This window comes from Tenebrio molitor, chromosome 4 (assembly GCF_963966145.1).
Source record: "Tenebrio molitor chromosome 4, icTenMoli1.1, whole genome shotgun sequence".
Lineage (NCBI taxonomy): Eukaryota > Metazoa > Arthropoda > Insecta > Coleoptera > Tenebrionidae > Tenebrio > Tenebrio molitor.
In genome coordinates this window covers 10,956,581-10,969,528 of record NC_091049.1, presented here as the reverse complement: position 1 = coordinate 10,969,528, position 12,948 = coordinate 10,956,581, and the positions used below count along the sequence as shown (strand labels likewise).

Below are 12,948 nucleotides of genomic sequence, written 5' to 3'. Positions count from 1 at the left end.
TAAAATTCATTACCATTTGCAATTAAATTATGGCTTAATTCAAATCCTAATAATCAATCCTCATATATCCTAAAACCAAGATCCGAAACGGTAATTAAAATTAACAGCTAAATCCTCAAATCAAACAGGGAATAACTTCTAAACTTCATGTATGTGACGAAGTACACCTAGCAAAATCAATACAATACAAACAAACCAGAAAGAAGCAATTCCAACGTGGACTCACTATCCAAAAATCCCATCATCATATCCAACGACGATAAGGAAACCTATGAAAATCAAGAACCTCCAACCATAGATATTATTAAAGAAGATCCATTTTCAAAAACCCCAAATGCTTTATTATTTTCAAAAGATCTAGTCTAGACGGATCTAATTCAGATAGTGAAAATGTTAGGTCGATGCACGATTCAAATGTTCCACCCACTGAAACGAATCCACATGACGTCATGGACCTAAAGAAAAATAATAAACCATCAACATTTTTGCTATTCACCCATTTATATCACATTGAAAAACCTACTTATAATAGTATATTGCACTATAAGTGATGAAAGTGCCTGATTTTTTAATGAGCAAAACATGATCTACTCTCGAGCGCCAGCGAGTGAGGATAGTATTGCGAGTTGAAAAATCGCACTTTGATCACGAATTGTGTATATGTACTATTTTTTCCAACATCGCTTATGAAAATGAGTCTCAATTTTAAATTTCTTAATAATTATTTTACTCCCCTATTTTTTGAATTTTCCGGATCTGGAGTTTGTTAATGTAGTAGATTGTTAAATAAATTTTCCTCACTAGTGAGTTTACTTTCTCCATTTCCCTCACTAGTAATGCAAACGCCTACTTTCCTCACTAAATTGAGTGATGAAAATAATCGATGTTGGAAAAGCTAGTTTACACTATATGCGTTTTCATGTGTTTTAACATGTAACTACTCTTATGTCGAGGTTTTGGCTGTTTACATGCTGCGAGTTCTCACAGGACTCGACGCATAAGCTTAATCATAGACAAAATCATAGCGAAACATAGGATGTCATATCGATTTGGACCGTACCTATTCGGTATGATTTGTTGTAAGAATATTTTAAATTTACCGCGTTAAACCGTTAAAAGTAGGGTAGGGTTAGGTGAACCATGTAAATTGACAGATGACAGATATCAACAACAACTTGGTGAGAATAGACGTTCGTACTGTTAGATCCAATCGAGATACTTGTGATGGATAAAGTAAGTATTATATCTTGCCTAATAATTTAGTTAGTAATAAATAGTGTTCAACGATCAACTGATCGACCAGTACGAACAGTTTCCGTATTTGTTTGATACAAAACACAAGTTGTATCATAATAAGCATGCCAGAACGGACGCTTTCCATAAAATAGCAGAGGTATTAAAAGAACGTGTACCCCATATAACAATTGAAGAGGTAAAAAACAGAAATTACGAATTTGCGTTCGCAATACAGCCACGAGTATGTGAAAATAAAAAAGGGCACTCACAGCGGTATGTCCGAAGAGGACATATATGAACCCTCAGCGTGGTGGTTTAGCCGTTTAAACTTCTTGTCTTCCCATATAAAGGATACGTTTGAAGTATGATTGAGTTAAATATCGTTAAATTATGCAGTAAAATGTTACTTTTAAGAGTCAGCAACGTTATTCCCAGGAAGAGGACAATGACAACACATGCTCCAGTGGTGACCTTTTAAATATACAAGAAGTTATAGAGACTCCTTCCCGAAAAAAAAGGAAGACAACGACAACAACTGACGAGGATCCCATTGTGAAGCAAACGTTGGAGACCTTGCAGCACCTGCAAGGTACACTAAATCAGCCTCCAGCCCAGTCAGCCCATCGTGGCTTCAGTGACTACATCTTCACCGAACTGAGCACTATTGATGATGAAGAAATCATAGCTGATATGAAGCATGAAATCAATAATATTTTGTATAAAGGGAAAAAAGAGTTTATTTATTTTAGGTTTGATACGCCTGCTGCAATTTTTCAAACCTGATTGTCAAAAAATGTCGAAAACTTCATTTTTGTAATGGCAACTACCATTTCTAACACTAGATATAAATGCAGAATTTAATTTAAACCCACTTTTATTAACATTATGTATGCCTATTTCCATCCGTTTCGGCGTAATTTCAATGTTTTTAATAAAATATAACTTTTTTTTATCAAGCAAATCGCCTTGCAATAAATAGTAGATAAAAACAAAATAATAAAATATAAACAAATTAACAAAAAAATATATTTTAATGCAATGCAAAGCTCAACGTGTAAACCATTTTCATTGAGACAGTCAACAATGTTGTTGCTGTTGTTGTTGTTATTGTTATCGACTATTTACTGCAATGCGATTGTTGAATAAATATTTAAATAAAACAATTCCTTCATAAAAAAAAGAATATTGCATTCAAAAAATAGAAATTACATCAAAACGGCTGGAAATAGGCATACATAATGTTAATAAAAGGGTCCTTAAAATTAAATTTTACATTTATATCTAATGTCAGAAATGGTAGTTGCCATTTAAAAAAATTAAGTTTTCGACATTTTTTTATTATCAATTTTGAAAAATTGTAGTAGCCATATGAAACATAAAAAATATGTCACTAATGGCACAAAAGATTGGCCAAACATTTAGGGATTCAATTTAAAAAAATTCATTGTCTTTTTCCAATGATTCAGGAGCTATACATTTCTTAATGAAGCCCTGCAACTCCGCTTTTTACGAAAAGGTCAAAAGCGATGACAGATAAGTGTTGACAAGAGGACGTTCTGAACTCAAAATTTAACGTAGAATCCAAATATGAAATCAAAATGGGGCCTTTCCATTAAAAAAAACAAAGATGGCGTCGCTTCCCGGTCTTTCCGGAAGTGTCGCTATTTTGAAAATATTTTATTTGAACTTGGAGGAGTCGATTATAGTCGACAATCATTTTTTAAATGTTGGGTAAAGTTGTAAACTCAAAACACCATAAATTACGAAAGCGGCACATTTTCATTGTATCGGTACCGTAAAATAGTGGTTGGTTCATAGACGAAGAATAACGCTTAAGGTGCAAAGCATTTATAGGTAGCATCTGTAACAGCAAGCATACCAATGGAGTAAAAATTCTTGTAGCAGTAATACATAGAGCCAGAATTTGCAGGTTTTTATTCTGATATGTTTGCCGCCTATAGCCCCCATGCAATTAGGAAATTGCCACCTTTCCCAAAATGTTTTTGCATTGTCTTTGAAGGATGAAACCGTGGGTTCCGGCATATGCTCCATTACCAGTGTATTCCAAATAATTTTACATACTTCCACAACAATAACAGCCACAGCACTTGGCCACGTATCTGAAACAAAAATTATTTTTATAGCCCTAATTGTGATGTTTCTTCTTTTCTAAAGGAAACAGTTAAAGGGAAGTGGAAAAATGTACGTGACACCTTTACGAAGGAGTTAAAGAAGGTCCGTAAATATAGATCAGGTGACGAAGCAGAAGCATTTCGTAACACAGGATCATGGTGCCACTTCAAAGCCATGCAGTTTTTGAAACGGATAACAACTCCTAGAGAAACTAGGGAAATTTGCCTGCATCTCAGGAAGAAAATTGTGAGTTTCAAGATTCTCAGCAAGATGAATGGCAGGAATATGAGTCTCAAGACTCTCAGGAACATATGTCATAGCATGAAGAAGCGGAGAACGATATGGAACATGAGGAAATGGCTCAGCAAAATGAAAAAATTGGACCATCTACTAGCAGAGGAAAATCGAAAATGAGTCGTTTACAGAAGGAACTACAGCACTTGGAAGAATCGCTGCCTGCCGCAAATAGCCCCACGAAATCAATAGCAGTAGCTGATTCCAGAAAACGGAAATTAAATAAAATCTCACAACAATAAATAAAGAAGAGGGCGGGCGCATGTGGAAAGCATGCGCTGCCAACCCTCAACTCCGAGGAATAATAGAGCGGGGGTTGAAGCCGGGGCAACTGCTGTGCGCCATGACTTGTAGCTCAGTTGAGGCGGAGGGCGTAACCGAAGGAGATATGGAGCGGCGAGTGTACGTGGTGGGTTGCCAAACCCCAGAGACCGAGAGGGAAGAGTGGCAACACTTAGACGACCTAGCCAAAAAGTTAGTGGCAAAATGGCTGGAAAAAGAAGAGAAAGTCGTCGCCATGACGGGCCCAGGGGGTCAAGAGGCCAAGTGGCGGAAAGCTCTGGAGTGGGCCCTGAGGGGATGCGAAATAGAGCTACAATTATTTGTAGGCGAAGAGGGAAAAGAAAACAAGGGAAGAACAAGAGGGGCTCTGGTAATTAAAGCCAGAGACGAGCAGAGTGCGAGGGTGGTGCAGCAGCTAATGAGGAGCAGCATAAACCCTCAGGAGGTCGGAGTAAAAGTCAAAGGACTGGCGAAAAAGGAGAACGGTAAAATTAAGGTCGAGATACAAGAGACCAAGAAGGGTAGCCGAATGGCGTTTAAAAAAGCTGCGGAGGCTCACGCGAAAGATAAGGCCCAGATAACGTGTTACGAGCCAAAGAGGACTCTCATGCTCAGGGACGTAGACAATGTGGTCACTGAGGAAGAGATCCGCGAAGCAATTAGTGTGGAGGCGGGCACCGATGCCGGGGACATAGAGGTGCGTATCAAAAAACCCGAACAGGGTGGGACGAAACATGGAAATCGAAAAATTAAACAAAGGAAAATTGGTGAAACAAGACAAGAAGACGACCGAAGGCGAGGCACGGGACCGGCTTGACGAAAGAAAGGAAGAAACAAAACCAACGAAGCGTTTAACTCTTGATTTGGAGTTGACTTTGGGAAGGAACCTGTGGAGAAGACCACCCTTCCTGGTTGTGTCGCCTGCGGAATCTATCGGCTCGCCATGCCCCTCCGGAGCTTCAACTCCGGGAGCGGAAAACGTGGATATGGTAGAATTCATGTGGGATGAAGGAAAGGGCCAATCCGTCGTAAGGATAGAGCCCAAGAACCCCGGAATGGGCCAGTCGAAGGAAAAAGGGCACGAGCGACGGCAAAGACAAGAGTGGCCCGGCCCCAAGTTGATGCTAAATCAACTCAGCAAGCTGCAAAAAATTAGCTCCCTGACGGACGACAGGCCCAAGAAAAGGAAGGTGGCAGACACGTCGATGGAGACAGACGTGGGAATCAATCCCTATAAAAAAAGAGAGAACCTCGAGGCAGCCAATCTCAAAGAAGCTATGGACGCGGTCACGAGAATCGGAAGCAAAATTGATAAAGTTATTAAAGGGAGTTAGTGGAATTAGTGGCCAAGCTAAATAAGTGGGCTGCTGTCTTCAAAAGGGAGTCACTGAAAGCATGGATGGAGGCCCACAAGTATGAGCCGGTCGAAAAGGCCAGGATAGATGTTGACACCCAGGCTGATGTACAACGGGAAACCGAAAGAAATAAGAGAAAGACGAAGATACGGAACATTGGATGTCAGATAGATTTTACATCTAAAGACAACGAAAGTAATTTAAAAAATGCGGAGAAAAGGGATATGGCATGCCAGACGGAGCCAAGGTCCAGAGACAAAAATCGGCTGGACACGCTGCAGGGGGTCGACACCTTGGAGACATGGTTAGAAGCGGAAAAGAAGGAATGGCCCAAAGAGGTTTATACCAACACCAGCGTCTTGGTGGTAAACCCCCTGGTGGATGTAACAGACTCGATAGTCAAGGCTGTTCTCGTTGAGCCAACGGATGCAGCGATAGAGATCAGTATTCAGCGGCTGTACAGGAACAGATTCCCGAAACTGGCGTCTGTAAAAGAAGAATGGGCCGTGTTGGAACAAACAACCCAACTCGAGGGAGCAGAGCCACTCGGGCACAGACCAAGATGTGTGGAAAAAATAGACTCTGAGATGAGACGAGGAACGAAGAGAGGATTGCGATCCATCACGTGCAGTGCATGAGCGTGCAGAGGCTGCAGAAGATGGTTGAAACAGTTTTCCATGGACCGAAAACATATGTCATAATTTATACTACGAAACAGCGTACTGAAAAAAAGCAAGGAGGGCCACAAGACAGCAGAAAAAAATCGAATGGGCTACGAGAACGAAACACGGAAGCGTTCATAATAGACCCGGGCGACGGGCAGTACGCTGCTTAAAAAGGTCAAAACAAGTGTGGCGGGTACTACCTCCAAAGAAGCCATTAAGTCGGTAAGAAGAACACAAACAGGAAAGCCACTGCTGACAGTGGGGAAAGGAACGGGGCGGCCAGACTTCTGAAGGAGAAGCTGGAGGAGAATATGGGGAATCTTAACGCTAGAATAGCGGAAAGAACGGAAACAATATACGTACTAGGAGTGGACGCTCTTGTCACCCCACAAGAGGTGGTAGAAGCAATCACGGCCGAAGAAGGTGTCGAGGGGCAAATAGAACAGCCGATGATGAGACCAACCCAAAACGGAAACCAGGTTGCTGTGGTCAAGGTACCCGTAGCTACGGCGAAGAAACTCGTGGAGAAGGGAAAAATTCTAGTGGGCCTGGTCGTCTGCAGGATAAGGGAAAAAATAATTGTCCCGAGGTGTAGGAAATGTTGGCAGTTCGGACACGCGGCCGGAGACTGCACGAGTAGAGGACAGGGCGTAACCTGCTTTAATTGCGGAGCGGCCGACCACAAAGCCACGGAGTGCCAGCGGAACGCAAGATGCACGGGTTGCAAGATAGACGGACATCGATATGATTCCAAAGCTTGCCCCGAATATTGAAAAATATTTGAGGAGGCCAAGAAAGCACGGGAGGTTCACCTTCAAAAAACGAGGAGGAGGCGGGCATCCGAAGTGCCCGGGACAAGGGAAGAAATAGAAAGCACCATGCACAGCAACCGGAGCTGAACGGAGCCTAAAGGCAGTCTCGTTCCCTAGGACTTTGTGGCGGAGGATCTCCAGTTCTACGTCAAAGGGGCGAGCGCGGAAAGAGAAGGACCTCCTCCAAACGGACATGGTATGGTGAGGGCAATCTCCGAGACTCCAACACAAACCTGCTAACGACAAAGCCTTCGGCCCTTCGCCTCAGGGATGGAGAAGGAGGCAAGAAAGGTGACGGTGGATGCGACCACCGTGGAACGCAAAGCCGCGCCTTCAAATTAAAGATTCTTCAAACAAATTTGAACTGTTACGTCCGAGCTCAAGACCTGTTGGAGGCAACGGTCCAACAGCAACAAATACGAGTAGATGTCGTCCTGGTGAGTGAGCCGAATGTTAGCATGACCATGAATAAATGGGGGGCTGGGTTACGGATACTGAAGGAAGGACGGCCATCAAAAACAGGACTACAAAGCTCGGCGCAACTCAACACGGCTCCGGGAAGGGTTTCACCTGGCTGCGAACGAGGACCCTGACAATGTAGAGCTGCTACATACGTATCACCAAATTGTACGCTGGCAGATTTTAAGGAATACCTCAACCTCCTGCAGGACGATATTCGGACGAAGGGTGGAGAAGCTCTGATAGGCGGATTTCAACAGCAAGTCCTGGGAGTGGGGCGCCCGCTGATGCGTTCACTTTATACATTTAATTCTTGTGTACGGGCGAGCTCAGTGGAAACCCTGTCTGCCTTGCCATTTCTATACGCTTAAAACACAACCGCTAAAGTGGTATTTAATATGTGTCAACAATGCATATTCGGGCAAGAAGCTGTCGGCCCGAGCCAATTAGAAAAGATTTAATGAACGAGAACTTCGAACTTCCACGACACCTGTCGAATCACGCGTCGATTCGTATGATTTTATCCGTTACTTTTGCTGCATTTGCATTTACAATAATTTACTGATAATTGTACTTTAATTTAGAGTGCACGTGTGCTGATATAAAAGAGTCAATCCTCTGCCTGTGCTCGGCCAATAATAAAATAGACACTTGGAGCACTTTCAGACGTGGATACTGTATCCGGGATACGCGTATCTCGCATTCAGCTTATACATGTGGTCAAATGGAGCTATTCACACATGTTCAAGCGACGCATACTGTATCCTGATACCAAATTTCTGCACCTCGGTTCTTCAGCCGCCGGCGACAAATTCAGTATCTCAGATACAGATGTTACATTATGTCAAATGCACGTGTTCAGACATGCATTCTTTTTCGAGCGACTGCAACTAATATCATTTGCGCACCATGCTTCAGTGGTGAATAACACGTTGAAGAGAAAACATGGAACGCACAATTTTTGATAACGAAAAATTCATTTCATTCGTAGACCCGAATACCTGTCTGTGGAATACATCAGACCAAAATTATTGGGACAGAAGCAAAAAACAACATTGCTGGTTACAAATTGCTAAAGAAATGAACACAGAATTTGATGAATTAACATCCGTTAGGCAAAATGAATATGGTAAATATGTTTACATCTTTATTTATTAAAGTACATATTTAATTACAAATTTTGAAGATACAAATTTTGCCATGCCAATACATTACATCAGTAGTCTGAAGTAATCCGCAAAGGAGTCTAGAACGGCAATCGCTGATTTTGACGAAGGTTCTGCAGTCTGTCATAAAATCCTTCGTAAAACAAGGCATCCTCGTGTTTGTATCCATCTCGTACGCGTAGGAAATTGTGCAGCACAGTGCAGGCTTTTACAATATCTTCTGCAAATTCAACTGATACATTGAGTGGTCTATGAAATATTCTCCATTTGTTTGATAAAATTCCAAATGTACATTCAATGTATCTTCGAGCCCGAGACAATCTATAATTATATGTTCTTTTTTTTGGAACAGTCTTGTAGCATACTGACATTTCATGCATAAGTTAGTGCGTGTTCGGAAATTAATCGCTCCTTTTACTCCACAACAATTGACAGTTAACTCACTCTACTCCAGCTCCACTCCGTCAAAGATAACCGAACACACTATTTAAGGAACCGATATGTCAGGGAGAAGAGGAAAATGGTGACACACTCTCGTGACGGGTCATACGATAAATCCACATGGCCGTATATGAAGAGTATGAGCTTTTTAGCTCCTTATATAAAACCACGGGCGACTTACACGGCTACCAAAGTTGCTTCCTGTTCTGGATCGATTGCATCAACAAGTAGTATGTATTTTAGAATTAGAACCCCAACATATCATGCGTTCTAAGTAGGCGTTGAAAAAAGTGAATCATTTGGAACATTTGAATGTCCCGCCTTTTGACACGAATGACATTTGTTTATGTTCAAGGGAGACAGTGTTGAACATGTTTGTTTTTAGCAAAGGGTGCCCTTAGATATTTGCTTCGACAATAGGATTCGTTAAGTTATTCTATTTTTAATGTAAAACACTGCAAAGAAAGAAAAAAAAAGAGTTTTTGTTTCTAAATTTTAGGTTAGCTCAATATGCTCCAATTAATTTACAATTAAAAAAATACAACAATTGACGGTTTCCAACGCCTTCCCAGCCCAGGATTTCATTTGAGCGCACGATACCTACATTGTTAAATCAATTTCTTATTATAGGCACATGCAGGAGTTTTATGACAGGGGACTGTTAACAAAACAGCACAGACCCGTTGGAGAAAGAGGAAATATATCTTGAAGATGTCAATGATGATATTACTCTATCGCCAAAGCGACGGTAAGTTTATAACAAGTTCTGGCAGCAATAGTATTTCTAAGTAAATTTTGTAAGTGCACAGGTAATACTTTGTACAGAGAAGATTTTTCAAATAGCAGCACAATAGAATTTATCACTCCAACTTCCCATAAGCCATCAAAACAAAACGATCGTAAGGTGGCCAATGACTTAATAGAAGTGGCTCGAGACATAGCGTCTAAAATTAAACCGCAAAACGAAAAGTCTAATACAGACAACGCTTTTGGGCAGTATGTAGCTGAAAGGTTGCAAGAGATGGGAATGCAGCAACGCTCTGCTAAAAGGCGGGGAATTGTATTGCTATTAGAAGACATTTAAGTTATTAATTAAATTAAATAATTAGACACATTTTCTATTTAATAATTTTATTTGAAATAAGTAAATATTTATATTCACAGTAGTACCCATTTATCTACTTAATGCCTTTTCATTTTGCCAAGGAACAGCTCCTACGTTGGAGGAAAAATATTTACAAATAATACTCTGGTGGCAGTATTGGTTGATAGTCATCCAACAGATGTTAGTGGTTGACTTTCAGATTAATCTAACGTGAACGGTTTACCTACAAAAAACAAAAACAAAAAAATGTTGTTGCTAAGATCGTCATGTTCCGTTTAAACTATGCTATGCTTAATTTTGTTGCACAGAAGTGTAGGTACCTACAATATTTACAATGAGATGCGACCATACTTGGAGAAGTTATCTGTTGTACCTGTACTACCGAAACAATAAACAGATGAACTTAATCTTTTCCAAACCTTCAAAGAAAAGGTAAATTTCTTTTCGAGACAGAGTGCGAGACAGCAGGCTTTCAAATCAACTTCATCTTTTCCTAACATCTAGTTTTAAGAAAAGATAAATTTATGGCCATAACGGTAAAAATAGTGTGGAGATGAAAGTGTATATATTGTAGGAAATCTTCGAAAACATATCTTTACCTTTTATGTGTTCATTAGTGTTCAACTCTTCGGTTTTTCCTGTGATTTTTAGTTTTTTCTTCAGTGTTATTTTATATATTTTACCAGGTAAGTTGTAACAAAATTACTATTTGTACATTTTATTATTCTCTTGTATATTGTTAGCAGCATTCGTCAAAAATGGATACAAGTGGTGATAACAAAAGAGAAGTCTTGCGTAATCAGAGTCGTCAGTTTCTGATAAATACTGCTGATTATTTTAGAAGAGAAAAGGAAAATGGTGGACCTCTCCACTCAGTATTTGCTGTCCATCAAAGAACAGCAGATGCGTTTTAAGTGTCCTTACGTACTGTTGGAAGAATTCTTTCATCGAATGGTCTTTTGTAAGCGTTTTGCACCTAAAAGTTGCGATATTCCTTCTGTTGTTTTAGAAGAAATTCGTAATATAATTTATGATGACATGTATTTAGACAAAGAACATGTAACACTGGAGTCTCTACATCGAAAAGTCACTATTGAGAAACAAATATACGAAATTGGGAAGACATCTCTATATAACGCTATAAAGAAGATAGGATTCAGATATAAGAAGACGGATAATCGGCGAGGTCTTTGTGCCCAAAGCCACATCGTAGCGCAAAGAATATCATTTCTGAGATCGTACATTAAAAACTTACGATCTGATAAACCTTGGGCATTCGCCTACACCGACGAAACATGGGTATTTAGCAAAGGTTCTGAAAAACAAACGTGGTAAGATAATTCATCGAAAAGTCTGCACAACAAAGGAAAAAGTTCTTGTGGTAAAAGATATGTAATAGTTCATGTGGGAACAAAAGAAGGGTTCATTGACGATGCTAATCTTATATTTTCAACAAAAAATAAGTCGGCAGACTATCATGATAACATGAATGCTGAGTTATATGAAAAATGGTTTGAAGAAAAGGTTTTACCAGGGCTGACAGGACCAACTATAATTATCTTAGATAATGCTAGATATCACTCCCGAAAGGTGGAGACGAGACCATCATGTTCTTGGACCAAATTAAAAATATCCGAATGGTTACAAAACCGAAATATAGATTCTGATCCCGATTCTTTGAAATGTGAATTGTTGGAAATTTCAAATAAATGTCCGCTGACAAAGGAATATGTTGTAGACAATTTAGCGTTACAATATGGACACGTTGTTTTAAGATTGCCCCCTTACCATTGTCAATTTAATCCTATCGAAATGGTCTGGTAAGTTAAGGTAAGGACGAGGAAGTGCTGAACCTATGGACTGAAGCTTTAAATCAAATAACACCAGAAGTTTGGTCTAACTGTGTTTGTCATGTTGAAAAACTAATTGTAGAAGCATATAAAAAAGAAGTGATACTGGATGAAGTAAGACCGCTTATTATATCATTGGAAGAAGAAGACTCCGACGAGTGTTATTCGGACTCCGACGATGAAAATTAATTTCATTAATTTTTATAAAATTCAAATAAAGTCTATATTAAAGTTGCTTTACATTTTAATTTTTAAACTTCAACGTAATCGTAGCTCTGAAATAACCTGGGGCGCTTTCTAATGTACCTGGGTTCAACCCCACCCACGACGGCCAAACTCCAACTGCAGTCGCTCCGTAAGTTCTGTAGCAACGAAAAGTGGACTCTATTGTTAAAAATATAAGGTATACAATGTTTTCAAAATTCAGCTTATGGGAATTTGCGCCTCCTTGATGGCTTTACAACATATCGGACTCCCTTGGTTGAAAATACTATATTTGCGACACTAGATTAAGAACTGAAGATCTCGACAGAATTCCAACGGACTGTCTGACGAAATCCATTCAAGGGGGAAATGGAAATTTGGCACAAGTTAACTCCCAACCAGTGGCTGTATGTAACATCCCATACAATTCCCACAACAATTTCATGTGAGCCGCACTAAGAGGTTATCATGGATGTCACCTTAAGAGGTATCGGAATTCTCGAACTCCAACCTGGATGCCAAGCCTACACATTGTCAACCAGTCTGATCGCCGCAGAAAACATCACGACCAACTTCACCAACTACATTCCAACCCTCAATATCAACCTTGATAATGTCATTCAAGACATTATCAATAAACAATTTCTTTGCACGCCACTCACCTGGTGCGAATTGCGAGCAAGACGATTCTCACGGTGCTTTGGATACGTTGAGATGTTTTGTAACTGGAGAAGAAATTGCGGGGATAACTTCTTTTCATAGCAGCACTAGTACTGTTGATTTACCTCATTTGCCCTTGCATCACAGAAAGTCACGTGTGGGGAAGGCGACTTTAGCCTATATTGCAGGTTTTATTGGGAATTCGCTTTTAAAAAAGTATGGGAATTGCAACATGTGCAGGGAAGTGTTGCTGACATCCGATGGGACTGCTGTTCCAGTTGAAGTG

General features: G+C 40.2%; 2 long non-coding RNA genes across 2 annotated transcripts in view; one reads left to right on the top strand and one right to left on the bottom strand.

The window, feature by feature from the left end:
* Positions 1-3,068: 3,068 nt before the first annotated feature.
* LOC138128827 (uncharacterized) overlaps positions 3,069-12,948 on the bottom strand; it is a 79,868-nt gene continuing 69,988 nt past the window's right edge. The window contains exon 3 of the long non-coding RNA XR_011158929.1: positions 3,069-3,356. This is a non-coding gene — a long non-coding RNA (uncharacterized lncRNA). The remainder of the gene's footprint in view (positions 3,357-12,948) is intronic.
* Positions 8,805-9,988, top strand: LOC138128980 (uncharacterized). Its single transcript, XR_011158983.1, has 3 exons — positions 8,805-9,073; positions 9,474-9,591; positions 9,653-9,988. It is a non-coding gene; the product is annotated as an uncharacterized lncRNA (long non-coding RNA).